Source organism: Condylura cristata, unplaced genomic scaffold, assembly GCF_000260355.1.
Source record: "Condylura cristata isolate star-nosed mole 26May11 unplaced genomic scaffold, ConCri1.0 scaffold00027, whole genome shotgun sequence".
Taxonomy (NCBI): domain Eukaryota; kingdom Metazoa; phylum Chordata; class Mammalia; order Eulipotyphla; family Talpidae; genus Condylura; species Condylura cristata.
Window position 1 is genome coordinate 25,919,811 of NW_004567128.1, and position 14,702 is coordinate 25,934,512.

Genomic DNA, 14,702 nt, shown 5'->3' on the forward strand with positions numbered 1-14,702 from the left:
GAGACAGGAGAGGTCTGTTGCTCCATGTGGGTCACCTCCCTGGCCAGGGATTGAACTCCTGCTGCAGTGGCTGACAATAGCTTCGTAGTGCTGAGACTTAACCCTTGCACTACCAGGGAGGCCTGCTATGCCTTTAGATATTAATGCATTCTTATGAGATGGGCATGTTCAGGGTGGTATCTTGAAATAGATATAATCTGAATGCCATTCCATTTCTGGGGCTGTGTTGTTCCCCTCCCCTTGTGTTCCAGAACAGTCAAGAAGTGGGGCCTAGATCCCTTGTCTACTAGGCCCTGAGTATTTTCTGCCTACTGTATTTCCTCCTGAGGAGATGAACAAGGAAACATCTCTGCATGAATAGGAAGGGTTGGGTGGGACACAAAGGGGGAAATACAGAGGTGAGAAAATAAAAATGACTGTCTCCAAATGTTTTTCTGCCACAAAAAGTCTAGCAGAGTTGGCCTACACATTCTTTTTTCTTTTTCTTTTTTAAAGATTTATTTATTTGTGCATACAGACCTGGGGTACAGGCCAGAGGTGCAGGGCGGTGAGAGGATTCACCAGAGACAGAGTGGGGAGCAGAACAGGCAGATCGACAAAGTACACTGCTGAGGGGAGCAGCGGGTGGGTCAGGAGAGGTCTGCTGCGCCATGTGGATCTCCTCCGGGGCAGGCGGGGATCGAACTCATGCGGAAGTGGCTTCTGTCTCTCACTGCAGTGCTCTAACCCGCTGCACCACCAGGGAGGGCCCTGTCTACACATTCTTTTTCATTAGAAACATACTTTCATTTTTGTCCCTGATTGAATTATTTGTCACTAGAAGTTAAAGAGCTTTTCTTAAATGTCAACTGGACCTTGTGACAGATTTTTTCAGGACCTGCTCACAATTTTTCATGCCAGGCAAGTCAGGCATGATGTGTGCCTTAAGTATCAAGGTAGTTTCTAGCATTTTCTGCCTCTTTTTAAGTAAAAATTAAGAATGCAAAATTAATATATAGCTGCAGTGATAATTAAATGACCTAATCCCATTAGATTTATTACCCCACTAGAAATTTATAAGAAACACTTGGAGGTTACACAATCAGATTAATAAAAATAATAATTGTATAAATGAGAAAACTGAGGTATAAAGATGTTAAATGGGTAAGCAAAATCTTACACTAGTACATTCCAGACCTGAGGCTTAAACTCAGCTCTCCAGAGTATAACACAGCACTGCCATCCACCCCACCACGCTGCCTGGGAACACCTGCTTTGAGTTTGTACTGATGGTTTCAGCAGGTCTAATTTGCATCCCCATATGCAAGGAAATAGCTTTGGGTGCTTGGAAGGCTTTCCCCGTGTTTTTGCAACACACCTAAGGAAGACGACCTAATTCTGATCAGTCAACCGGCACCAGCGAGTGCCGTCTCTGCTCCTCTGGGCAGGAACCCTGCACCAGCTGGTGGGGCCTGCAAAGACCCTCTACCATGATGAAGTGCCTGGCACGTCAGATGCCCAGGACCCACCGAGGAGAGGAAGCCAGTGACAGGGCTTCTCAGCGCTGTTTCTCTTCCTTCTTCACTCTGTTCCTTTTCTCCCTTCATCATCACCCTCACGAGGCTGGTTTTAATTTCTCTCTGCTCTTTTACCTGGATTCCCTATTTCCCCCTTCTTTCATACTGCCAATAACTCCTGTTTTCTTGCCAGTAATTTATCTCATAAGGGATGTTCCTCAAGCCCTGCCTTCTCTCCTGAAGTCAGGATACCAGATTCCTGACAGTGAGTGGCTCAAGCTGGGAGACAACCCTAGATGTCCCATTGGGATGCCGTGAGCTTCTCACATCACTGTGGAGTGAGAGAAATGCTTACTTCTTGTGACTTCCTTGACAACTCTGCCCTGAATAACCCATAATATGACCTTTTGAAACTGAGGTCACTGCAGTATTGCCCACTGTCCTCCTGTGTTCTTTGATTCTAGATACTTGAGGGGGAAGAAAGTGGATGGACCCTTGGCGGAGTCAAAGTTACTTTCCCAAGTACCATTGAAAAAGAACAACTGGAGGCCCTCCCTGGTGGCACAGTGGGTTAAGGCACAGCACTAAGAAGCTAAAGCCACTTTTGGTGAGTTCGATCCCCGCCTGCCCCGGAGGGGACCACATGGCGTGGCAGACCTCTCCTGACCCGCCCGCTGCTCCCCTCAGCAGTGTACTTCGTTGATCTGCCTGTTCTGCTCCCCACTCTGTCTCTGGTGAAGCCTCTCACCCTCCGCATCTCTGGCTTGTACCCCAGTTCTGTATGAATAAATAAATAAATCTTAAAAAAAAAGAACAATTAGAAAAGTAATGCTCTGTCTTCATAGAAAAAGATGCAAAAAAAAAGCTTTCTAGATTTAACTTTAATGCTTTTAAATGCATTTATACAATACTTGCTTTTTTACTGTAAGTAATTTTCGGTATCATTAGACTTTTTTTTCCTAAAGGAAGATTTTCTATGCCTATATAACATAAGCCATAATTTATTGAACCAGTTTCTAGTATTGCTAGATCTGTTAAAAACTATGCATGACTTAATTTCTCCAGTGACAAGTTTTCCAAACAAAATATTTTGTTTTGGTTCCTGAAATCACTGCAAAGTATATCAGAGAAGATGTCTTTAACTGCAAGTAACAGAATATTGCTACTGAATGAAACTGGTCTAAGTACTACAAATTTTATCATTATCATCACATGTCAGAAATCCAGAGGCCCAGAGGCAGCTCAAACACACCATCATGAAGACAAGATCTTGCCATCTTTCTACTCTACATATTAAGTGAATCAGTTTTCCCTCCAGGCCATAAGTTGGTGGCTATGCTTTTGGACATCACGTTCAGATATGTCAATTTCCAGTGGAAGAATAGGAGACATCTTTTTGTTTTGATGCAAGGCACAATTTCCCAGAATTCTCCCTTCAGCTCTCATTGATTAGTATCAGATCAAATCCTACCTTATCACTAAGACAAGGGTTGAGAGTGTCATGATTGTTTGGTTTTCTCTCCAGAGATGGGAAAAGGAATTCCTTTTCTTTCAGGGTAAATAGCTAAACCAAAAGAAGGTGTGGCTAGGGAGGAAGAAGGTAGGGGAATGAACACTGGCCTAATGTCATGGTTTGGGTTCTCCAGAAACAAATTCTAAAACAAGGATCTGAGTACAAGTAGATTCTTTGGGAGGAGATCCCAGGAAATTCTGGTAGGGGAGGGAGGACTGAAGAAGGAAATGAAAGCATTACAGAATAGTGAATTATTAAGGCCACTATCGTTGTGAACAATGGGCTCCATTCTATTGGGGAATTCTGGGAGAGAGTGGGAAAACATAAACGTGAGAGTTTTTTTCTTCTTTTATTACGAAGTAGTATTGGTTTATAGCACTGTCTATGGTTCAGGAGAACATCCTCAGATGTACCTCACCAATCACATGTACCATGTAAGCACCCATATGGGTCCCTTTACCATATACCATTGGGGCCCCTCAACTCTTTGTCCCCCAACACCCACCCCTCTGGTAGCCTCAAATGTGCCATGAGCTATCTTTCTTTTTTTTTTTTTGTCACTTCTTTTATTTTGTTATATTCCACATATGAGTGGTGATTATTGTCTTTCACTTAGTGTAAGTGAATAAACATTGAATATGTTTCCATTTCCTTGTGTCTTCTATTTATTTTAGCAATGTCCTTTAGTTTTCTTTGAATAGATTTTTCAACTCTGTTGTTAAATTTTTACCTAGGTGTTTAATACTCTGCGATATAACTTAAATGGTTTCTTGTTTCTATCTCTCACGTGGTAATTTGTAAGTGGAATGAAACAGACTTTTGTATGTTGTTTTTGCAGCCTATCATTTTACTGTATTGATTTTTAATCATTTTTTAGTGGTGTCTCTAGGGTTTTATATATAACATGTATGTATATATGTATATAAATATAAATCATGTAACCTGCAAATAGTGATAGTTCTACTTTTTCAAATTTTATTCCTTTTATAACTTTCTCTTGCCTAATTGCTCTAGTTAGGACTTCAAATAATATGTTGAGTAGTACTGGTGAAAATGGACATCCTTGCATGTACTTGATCTTAGAGGAAAAGCTTTCAATTTCTCAATAAAGAGTATGAAACTAGCTGTGGGCTTATTGTATTTGGCTTTTACTATGTTGATGTTTCTTCCAACCATATTTTACTAAAAGTTTTTTTTTTAATGATAAATTGATCCTGAATCTTGTCGTATACCTTCTCTACATCTACTGATACGTTCATATGATTTTTGACTTCCCTTCATTGGTACATCGATTGTTTGCATTCTTTCTTATTTCTTGATGTGTCTGCTCCCCTCTACCTAGTGCACTGACTGAAGGCTTAGCCAGGTCACAGGTGATTTCTATTTCTGACCACATCCCAAGGTTCATCTTTCCGCCCAACTCTTGCCCGACGTACTGTGAATCACTTCCGTGTTGACCCTGTTGAAGTTTGCATTGGCTTCTGTTATCCAAAGGAAAATCAATCCCATTCCTATTCACAGTGCTATCTCTCAGGCCTATGTCCCCTGCTTGCTACTCTAAGAGCTGCAGTTAGTTGGGAACAGGTGCTGTCGTGGAGCCCTGTGTCAGGAGACTGGCAGCGAATGTCCCATCACTTTTGAGGGTGACTGTACTTTCAGAGCTGGGAGCTGGTGGCTGGGATCTTACAGAGGGACTCTTGTGGCTGGTGGCCAGGAGTAACTGGGCTCTCATCGCTGGCAGCTGGCAGCTGGTCTCCTGTAGCTTATAACTGGTGGCTGGCAACACTAGTTTCCTGCAGTGGCTGGTGACAGGATTGGGGCCCCCTTCTCTGGATGCTGTCCCCAGCGCACATTGCAGTCTTCTGCTTGACATTCAGGAGTTGTTGGGTTTGGTCTGCTGCTGTCTACCCGAGAATAAAAGCAGGCGAGCCTGTGTCTTCACTCTGCTGTCATCTTGCCCTCAACCCCCTCAGGGATGTTCTGACCATGCAGCAGGGAGCTGGGGCATTTGTAGATCAACTTACATCATGGCTGAAGGCTGATGTGGAGGATTAACTGCAGGAAAGTCCCTGCCTGCCCCACACAGGCTGAGCGAGCCCCTATGGCCAAAGAAGTCTCAGGCACAGCATTGAGTCTGAGGTCAGAATCCATCAGTTAGGTGACAAGAATGGGAAGGAAGGAGTGCCAAGGACAGCTGGCCTGGGCATCCACAGTGTCTGCTAAGTTCAGAAACTGAAGGTGTGCACCGTAGCACACTGCAGAAAGCCTTTTACTCTCCAAGGTCAGGCTGCCGATCAAGGCCTAGTTGACACAGCAGGCAGAAGCAGAAATTTAAAGGTGGAAGTAATCTAAGTAATGACCTAGACTAGTTTAACCTCACATGCCATTTTGCCCGAGGCCAAAAGAGGTAACTCTGTGAGCTTTGGGTCAATGAGTGGCAGGTGCTGGGACAGGGCTGGTGCTTACGAGACTGGCAGAGCCGGCAGAGTACTTTTATGGCAAGAACTTGACATTTCAAATGTTGAAGTTCTCATCATGGAATCATTCCAAATTCTGTTAAGTTTCCTATTATTTATTTACTAATTTGTGTTGGGTTTATTGTGATTTATGACATATGTAGAGTAGAGTGTGTAAGGTTTTAGGGCTTTGGGCTTCTTCTGAAGTTTCTGATCTAGAATTGAGCCCGCGGCTCTGGGCTCAGTCTAGTGAGCGTGGTCCAACACCATGCTGCTTCCTCTAAGGGAAGGATTGTCATTGCTCTGACTTGGGCTGCGATCAACACCATGTTCAGATGAATAGGCCGGGGACCACCACGCTCTTCTGAGAGCATTGTCTGCTGGATTGACTCATCAACAATCACACTGTTGAGTGGGAAGATACATGTGGATTTGGTTTGGTGTTTTTTGAAGTGTGTTCTATGTAAAAACAAATTTGCAAGAATGCTTTTAGGTTTTGCAAGAATACAGGCTTCCATAGTTGCGTAAGTGTGGTTTTTGTTGCTGCTATGTTTAACTGCAGGGCTTTTTAGAGCCCTTGAAATGTCAAAATGTTCTATGAAATTCCAAGAGAAGGAAATAGTATGCAGTGTTTCCCACATTTTTTTTGAACAAAGAACACTTTCTAGCAGAAACTTTTGCAAGCAAGTGTTGCTCACACCCTCCTTGGAAATGCTAATATGGTCTTTACCAAACCAGTCTTCCTGTGAACATCTTAGGTTGCCTGGTTCTTCCTGCAATGGGGAAAGCTCTGGATGGGGACTTGAGGTCTGAGCAATGTTTTCTTTCCTAGTGGGACACTGTGTTATTGATGCTGTCAGGGAGTATGTTTTTGCTTAGTTTTCCAGGAGTGGTTGAGGGTTTGTGTCAATCCAACTATAGTTGCTTACTCTGCTTGTCTTTTGATCAAAACCAGATGACCTGTACCAGGGACAATGAGAAACCAGATGAGCCAAAGAGGTTATGTTCCAACCAGTTGAAACAAACATCAATGGCCCCCAAGAGCCTGGGACAGGCGACAGTTCTTCTGGTAACTTTTTAAATGTGTTTCCTAACTGTCTTCCTTGGAAAAGACTTCTGTGGTCTGTAAGAGATCAATCAGTGTCTTGTGCTCAGCAAGGATCTGAGCTTCAACAGGCAAACTGCAGAATTGCTGAGGATGGTTGGAAAGTGATCCTTAGGAGCTGACTTTCAAGACTGATGCGCCCTCAATGCTTTTCTTCTGAAGACTTGTCCTTCCCTAAACATTTTCAAGCTAAAGTTTCCTTTTCTTCCTTGTGATGAAGTCAAGGGAGGAAGCTTTTTGCTGTGAAGAAGCAGAGCTGGTTTGTGCCTTCTTTTGCTGGAAAAGGGTTGAATTGAGTTGGGTTGTCTCTGCCAGCTCTTGATGGGCCTCACAATGAACTGCGCAAACTACCCCAGGGTCCCTGAGTAATGGTCACAAGTGTGTGCTTTTCATGTGGCTTATTATCACCTACAGATTTGGCTGATCATATAACTGGAAAAAACGTCCCCTTGGCACATCCATCAGTCACAGACCATAAGCTTGGCAGAAAGATTCTACAACATCAGAAGGGTGATGTGACATTTCATTTCACTTCTTCATACAAACCTTCTGATACCATTGGTACCAAGTTCAAATAGACTTAGCTCAATAAGTCAGTGGGACATGGAAGGCAATCAAATGGTTGTTTGAATAGGATGCTGCTTTTGGAGCCAAGCATGAGTAGGCTCTTAAAGTATTTCCCAAAGTAATTGTGGTGAAAGAGAAAATAATACGTGTGTTTAAGTGGAAATAAGATGCTCTTCATATTCCCCCAAACTCCCAACATGGATGAAAATGCAAGTAAGTTTATCAGAGGACAGTGGTTTTTCAGAGTTAAAATTGTGCAGAAACTTACTGACTGACCTAGCTGATGAGGTGAATGGTAGCAGGCTAGAAATTTGGGAGGAAGGAAAGCAGTGGTATGCATTGTCCCTGGAGGCCATCATTTGTGTTCTGTTTCTTCACTTCTACTACCTGCCTTCCAAGTGTTTGTGAGGCAGGATGAGTCCCAGTCAACTTACAGTTGTCCTTTAAAAATGTGGATTTAGAGCCCTCCCTGGTGGCGCAGCTGGTTAAGGCACTGCACTGAGAAACTAAAGCCACTTCCCCATGAGTTCGATCCCCCTCTGCCCCAGAGGTGACCACATGGCGTGGCAGACCTCTCCTGACCCGCCCGCTGCTCCCCTCAGCAGTGTACTTCATCGATCTGCCTGTTCTGCTTCCCGCTCTGTCTCTGGTGAATCCTCTCATCTCTGGCCTGTACCCCAATTCTGTATGAATAAATAAAAAAAAAATGTGGATTTAGAGCCCTCCCTGGCGGCATTGTGGATTAAGGCACAGCACTAAGAAGCTAAAGCCACTTCAGCATGAGTTCGATTCCTGCCCTGAAGGTGACCATATGGCACGGCAGATCTTTCCTGACCCCACCCGCGGATCCCCTCAGCAGTGTACTTTATCCATTGCCTGTTCTGTTCCCCACTCTGGCTCTGGTGAATCCTCTCACTGTCCCTGCACCTCTGGCCTGTACCCTAGTTCTGTATGTATGCATAAATAAATAAATTTTTTTTAAAAATGTGGGTTAAAAAAATAACATATGCATGAAACAAAAAATCAGCTCAAAATGGATAAAAGAATTGAACATAAGATCTGAAACCATACAATATATAGAAGATAATGTAGGCCAAACACTACATGACATACATCTCAGTAACATCATTAAAGATTCATCTCCCAAAGCAAAGAAAGTGAAGGAAAAGATAAACACCTGGGCTTACATCAAACTAAAAAGCTTCTGTTCAGCAAAAAAGACATTAGCCAAAACAAAGAGATACCCTATTGATTGGGTGAAAATTAAAGATCTACAAAGAACTCACATGACTTAAACAAAAACAAAATAAATAATATAGTCCAAAAATGGGCAGAAGAGCCTAGAAGTCACTTCTCCAAAGAGGAAATGCAAATGGCCAACAGGTATATGAAAAAATGTTCAACATCCATTATAATCAGGGAAATGCAAATCAAAACCACAATGAGATGCCAACTCATACTAGTGAGAATGGCACATAGTAAAAAAGTAGTAACAATAAATGTTGTTGAGAATGTGGAGATAAAGGAACTCCCCTACACTGCTGGAACTCCCCTACGCTGGTCCAAACACTATGCAGCTACTATATGACCCAACAATCCCACTCCTAGAATCTACCCAAAGGACACAGAAACATGTATTGAAAAAGACACCTGCACCCTTATGTTTATTGCAGCACTATTTATAATAGGTAAGACTTGGAAACAACCCAAATGCTCTAAAATAGATGAATCAAGAAGATGTGGCATCTATACACAATGAATATTATCCAGCAATCAAAAAGAATAAATTTGTGCCATTCACAGCAACATGGATGAAACTAGAGGAGATGATGCTCACTGAAATAAGTCAGAAGAAAAAAGAGAAATATTGGATGGCTTCACTTATGAGAGGAATATAGGGAAGCCAACGAAGGGCTCGGGGAAAATAATAAAAAAAAATTGACAAGCAACGACTTATCAGAGACATTCTATTGGGGAGGGAGAGGGAGAGGGATCAGAGCAGGGGGGAAGAGCACAGGGGACTATGGTGATGGTGCAGGGGGAGCTGGTGGCGGGAATTTCACGGGGATACCTGAGAGGAGAAAGCAAACACTGCACAATGTTTATAGTAGCTGCATAGTGTTTGGACCAGTGAACAATGATATGAAATATATACAAATAAATAAATGATATATAAAATAATAAGTACATGAAAGGAAAATGTCATGTGTTGGTAAGAACGTAATCCCACCTGAAGTGGGATGCGGGGGTGACAGGGACAAGGAAAAGCAAGCGCAAATCTCTCCTGGCTCATCCTCGTCTAAATCACTGCCCCTTTTACTCAGGTCTTCCAGCCGCAGCTGGTGGATGTGGAAAGCACACTCCTCGGGGCTGGTATGGTGGTGAGCTCCAGTGGCTTCTCTGAGGAGACGGCGTAGTCCTCTCCACAAGCAGGTAATTCATTTTTCTCAGCCTCTGTGTTCTCCACTTCCCAGTTCTGTCACTTTAGGCTCTCCCTGTATAGGTTTCATTTCGCTTGAAGGTCTTTTATAGGACTTAAATAGTTCCGGGATAGCTGTCTCTCCAACGGCATTATGGGCTTGTGGGCTCAGCCTAAGACAGCACACTTCTCCCAGCTAGCATAGCTCTCTCCTGTGAGAGGTTTTGGCATGAGTTGGACAGCAGACCATTGTTTCTCCCCCAAGCACACTAAGTGGTCCTGTTGAAACCGTTTTATAGGCTTAAGGTAAAAATCAGCCACCCAGCTTCAATTCTGGGTTCTCAAAAAACAAATTATCTCAAGAGGAACTGTGTCTAAAACCCTTCTTTTTATCTTCAAGCAACTCTACTGTTTTATACTCTCAGTGAAAGAGAATTATTGGATTGGTTTCTGGAACCCATCTTGAGATGTTACAATTCACTTTGAGTGTGATATCTACTGCCTTATGGTCTAGAATGAAATTTCCATTCATCATCTTGGGCTGGTTGATTACTTGAATGTAAGGATGTGTTTTCTTTAAAAACTGTCAGTTTGCCGGGCCCTCCCTGGTGGCGCAGCGGGTTAAAGCACTGCACTGAGAAACTAAAGCCACTTCCGCATGAGTTCGATCCCCGCCTGCCCGGGAGGTGACCACATGGCGTGGCAGACCTCTCCTGACCCGCCTGCTGCTCCCCTCAGCAGTGTACTTCGTCGATCTGCCTGTTCTGCTCCCTGCTCTGTCTCTGGTGAATCCTCTCACCCTCCGCATCTCTGGCCTGTACCCCAGCTCTGTACAAATAAATAAATAAATCTTTAAAAAAAAAACTGTCAGTTTGCCATCCCTAGGAAGCAGATGCCGAGACAGTTAGGGGTGCAGAAGGTCCAATGGGGAGTAGACTTATGCAAGGGAAAGGAGGAAGCAGGTTTGGGTGTGAGGAGGGTATGAGAAGCCCCACAGCCCACCTGAGCTTCCTGGTGCAGACGGCCTGCTCGAGTCCTGCAGTGGTGGGGATGGCAAGATCCTTCACACTTTCTTACCAGTCAGTTGCTGGATTCTGCTCCGAGGTGAATATGCCCTCAGATCCTAGTGTTTTACTGTCACTGACCAAGGGTGATGGCTGTTATACCTGAGAAAGGTGAACACTGACAAAGTGAACAGATGGAGGCTGTTTATTTATCGCACTTCTCAAAACTCGACAGCAGCTTCTTTCTTTAGGGGGGATCTGAGGGGCACATCTTTGACAAAAATCCCAATCTCTGGATTCTGAGAATGAACATGGATCTTTTGGAATCCTTTCTCTATTGTCCTGTCTTTGTCTTCCTTTGCTAGTCTGTTTTCCTATGTCACCTGCATGACTTTCTCTTTCACTTCATTCCACTCTCTCTCAAAGTCTTCCCTCAGAAAGACTTCCTCTTAAGTATCACCCCTTCTTCACTCTCTATTCCCTTGATCAAGTGTGCTTTACCTACACTGTTCTTTTACTACCTACATTTTTTTTTAAAGATTTATTTATTTATTCGTACAGAACTGGGGTACAGGCCAGAGATGCGGAGGGTGAGAGGATTCACCAGAGACAGAGTGGGGAGCAGAACAGGCAGATCGATGAAGTACACTGCTGAGGGGAGCAGCGGGCGGGTCAGGAGAGGTCTGCCACGCCATGTGGTCACCTCCGGGGCAAGCGGGAATCGTACTCATGCGGAAGTGGCTTTAGCTTCTCAGTGCTGTGCTTTAACCCGCTGCGCCACCAGGGAGGGCCACTACCTACATTTTTTTAAAGATTTATTTATTTATGCATATGAGAACTGGGGTACAGGCCAGAAGTGTGGGGGTAAGAGGATTCACTAGACACTGAAATACACTGCTGAGAGGAACAGCAGGGAGACAGGAGAGGTCTGCAGCACTACATGGGTCAGCATCCTGGCTGGGGATGGACGTGCTGCAGTAGCTGTGGACAGCTTCATAGGGCTGCACTTTAACCCACTGTGCCACCAGAGAGGGCCACTACCTGCACATTTCTTTCATCATTGTCTCATTTACCAACGTATAGAGGTGGAATCCCGTTTGTTTCATTCTTAAATATCCCGGAACCAGTACACTGTCTTGCCCATCATAGGTTCTCAATAAATATTTTTGAAAGAATGAATAAGCAAATATGTATCACTTGACTGTCTTCCTGTCCAGTCCCCTTGCTCTGGTACTTAGTGGGTGGGGAGCTTGGGTCACGGGACTCAGTGCTCACTGCTGTGGGAGTTCTTCCTACCTGTGGCTTCCAGGTCTATCTCCCTGTTGCTCTGCTCTCTGGCAGGAATCCTTAAATACTGTCCTCTTTTTTTTTTTTTTTTAAATACTGTCCTCTTGATAATAAGTTGTTTCTCTTGCCTCTTGGTATCAGCAAAAAGATGAGCATGGGGAAGGTCACACTTCCTTTTGCTCTTAACACTACCAAACTATGCTGATCAAACTTTTCTAAAAGTCTTAAAGAAGAAAAATACAAACTGAAGTATTTCAAATATCTGCTCCTGTGAAAAAAGGTATGTTAATTCCTTTGTTATGGGCTGAGCTGTGACTGCCCGAATTCATAGGCTGCAGTTCTAGCCCCTCAAGGACCTCATATGTGACTATATTCAGAGATAGGGTCTTTAAGAGGCAATGAAGGTTAAATGAGGTCATTAACCTCATCGAAAAGCCGAAATTTGGACACAGGCAGGGATGACCATGTGGATCTCCACAGGGAGAAAGTGGCCACCAACAGCCTGAGGAGAGAGGCCTCAAAAGAACAGCTTCGCGGACACCTTGCTATCATACTTGTAGGCTTCAGAACTACGACAAAACAATTTTCTGTTGTTTAAGCCACTCAAGTCTTTGACACTGTTCTGGCAGCTTGAATAAACTAATACACTCTCAAAATGGAAAGACACTGATTCCTGGCCTTGTCCACTCAGAGGTATAATTCCTTGTTCTCAGTTTTCCTTTCTTCCTTCGGAAAGAAAAGTTTCTTCAGCGCTGTACTGTGTGATTCTTCTTCATCTGTTTTCCAGAGGCCCTGTGGGGTTGGTCTTGATTTGGATTCATCCCCTGCCTGTACTAGATATTCTATAAGACATGTAATATGAAGCAAACATTTTTTTTTTTAGGTTAAAATGAGTGTTCTTGATGCAAAGATTCAGAACATTGTAAGGGCTTTTTGTTATGCCATATCCCACCCCACCAGGACCTCCCAATGTGGATGAGGTTTACATTGAGACTTCTTCCAGGTCATCCAGCAGGACACTAGGGAGCCAGACACGTGTACTCATGGGGCACCCTAAGATTCCCAAACTTGCACTCTCTAAAGGACTCCTGCCCTCAGGCAAGGAATATCTGAGTGGGAAAGCACTTCAGTAGGGTAGTGCGCATAGAGAGAGACAGGAGAAAGGATATCAGATTCCTAACAAACTACTCCAAATTACCCAGCCCCTCATGGGCAAATGCCCAGCCAAATTGGGTTGGACAGCTGTTGCGCTACTGAGGCCTAAAGCCTTGCCACAAGTCTAAGGCACCTCTTGGCAGGGAACCATGGGAAAGAGGTTCTGAAGCAGGCCCCCGAAAGCTGGGTCAAAAGGAGACACCACATCAAGGTAAGGGCTGCCATTGTCAGCCTCCCCATGTTTCTCTCACCCGTGGGTCTCTTTCAAATTGTCTCTACATGGCTCTTCTGCATGTGTCTCCCTCCACGTCTCCTTCCCAGCAGTACCAGGGTGCGAGTCAGGCCGTAAGAACAACAGCTCTCTCCTCTTTTCTTCTTCCTGCGTCCACCTGCCTCTTGTATTATACAGCTTCACCTGGACACCCAGCCCACCCTTAGGGAAGTATGGGATGGGGTGGGGAATGTTACCTCTTTCTTTTATGGAGATGTCTTTGTAACAGAAAGAACATCACATGCAAGGTTGCTAAGGTATGAATAATTCTAGGAGCAGCAAGAAAACCAGTGTGGCTGGGGTGCTGTGATTCTGGTGGCAGGTAAGATATGACTGAACACAGAGGGACAACAGTGATCAAAGGCGTTTAAATTTCATGTTGGATGTGGGAAGTTATAGGTATTCTTTGGCTTCAGAGGGGATCCACATATCTGAAATCATTCTGCTTGTGGAGAAGTGCAGACTGTGGAATAAAGGAGGCAGTCACAGCAGTCCAGACACAAGTTGATTCTGGTTTGGTTCAGGATACAATAGGAAAAGTGAAGAAAAGAAAGCTATCAAGGTGTACACAAAAGAAAAGACTCAAGTTTGAGAGCAAGATTTTATCCTGAGTGCCTGGGAGAATGGTTATTATTTACTAAGATGGAGGAAGCCTCAGGGGAGGATTGAGGCTTGGAGGAAAATGAATAATCTGATTCTGGATATGTAGACCTATCAATTTAATATCCAAATGGTGTGATGTCCAGTAGATTGTTGTGTAACCAAATTAAGGTCAGGGGAGAAATCCAGACTAACAATAGTATCTAAAGGGCAAAACTACAAGATCAATGAGAGAAAAAGTATAGAATGACCCCTAAGACACTCCAAACTGTAGAGATCAGGAAGAGGAAAAGAACACAGCAATAGAAAGGAAAAGATAGCTCTCAAAGTCAAATGAAGGAACCGTTTCTAGAAAGAATGAATGATTGTGTCAAATTTTGCTAACTTATGTTTTTCATTTCTATTTTAAACAGTGCTACAATGAACATTCTTACTTTGTCTCTTCTATAGGGTAGAACCCTGGAGATGGTATTGTTGGGTCATGGGTTATAAAGGTCTTCATTTTAACAGGTAGCACATGATTGTGCTCCAAAGGTGCACATGATTGTTGCACCAACTTACTGTACCACCAGAACTGTGTTCTTTCTCACAACTCTTGGTGTTACCAGACACTACATTTTTCCAACATGATGGATAAGAAATGTCTCTTTAATCTCTTTAACTTTCATTGTCCTCAATGCTATTATCTTGGAGAAGCATCTCTTAAGTTTATTGGCCATTTGGGCTTTTCCTCTTTGAATTGTCTATTGATATCCTGTACCCATTTTTCTATTTGACTGTTTGATTGATGTAGTAGTTCTCTATATATAGTCTGGACACTAATCCTCTA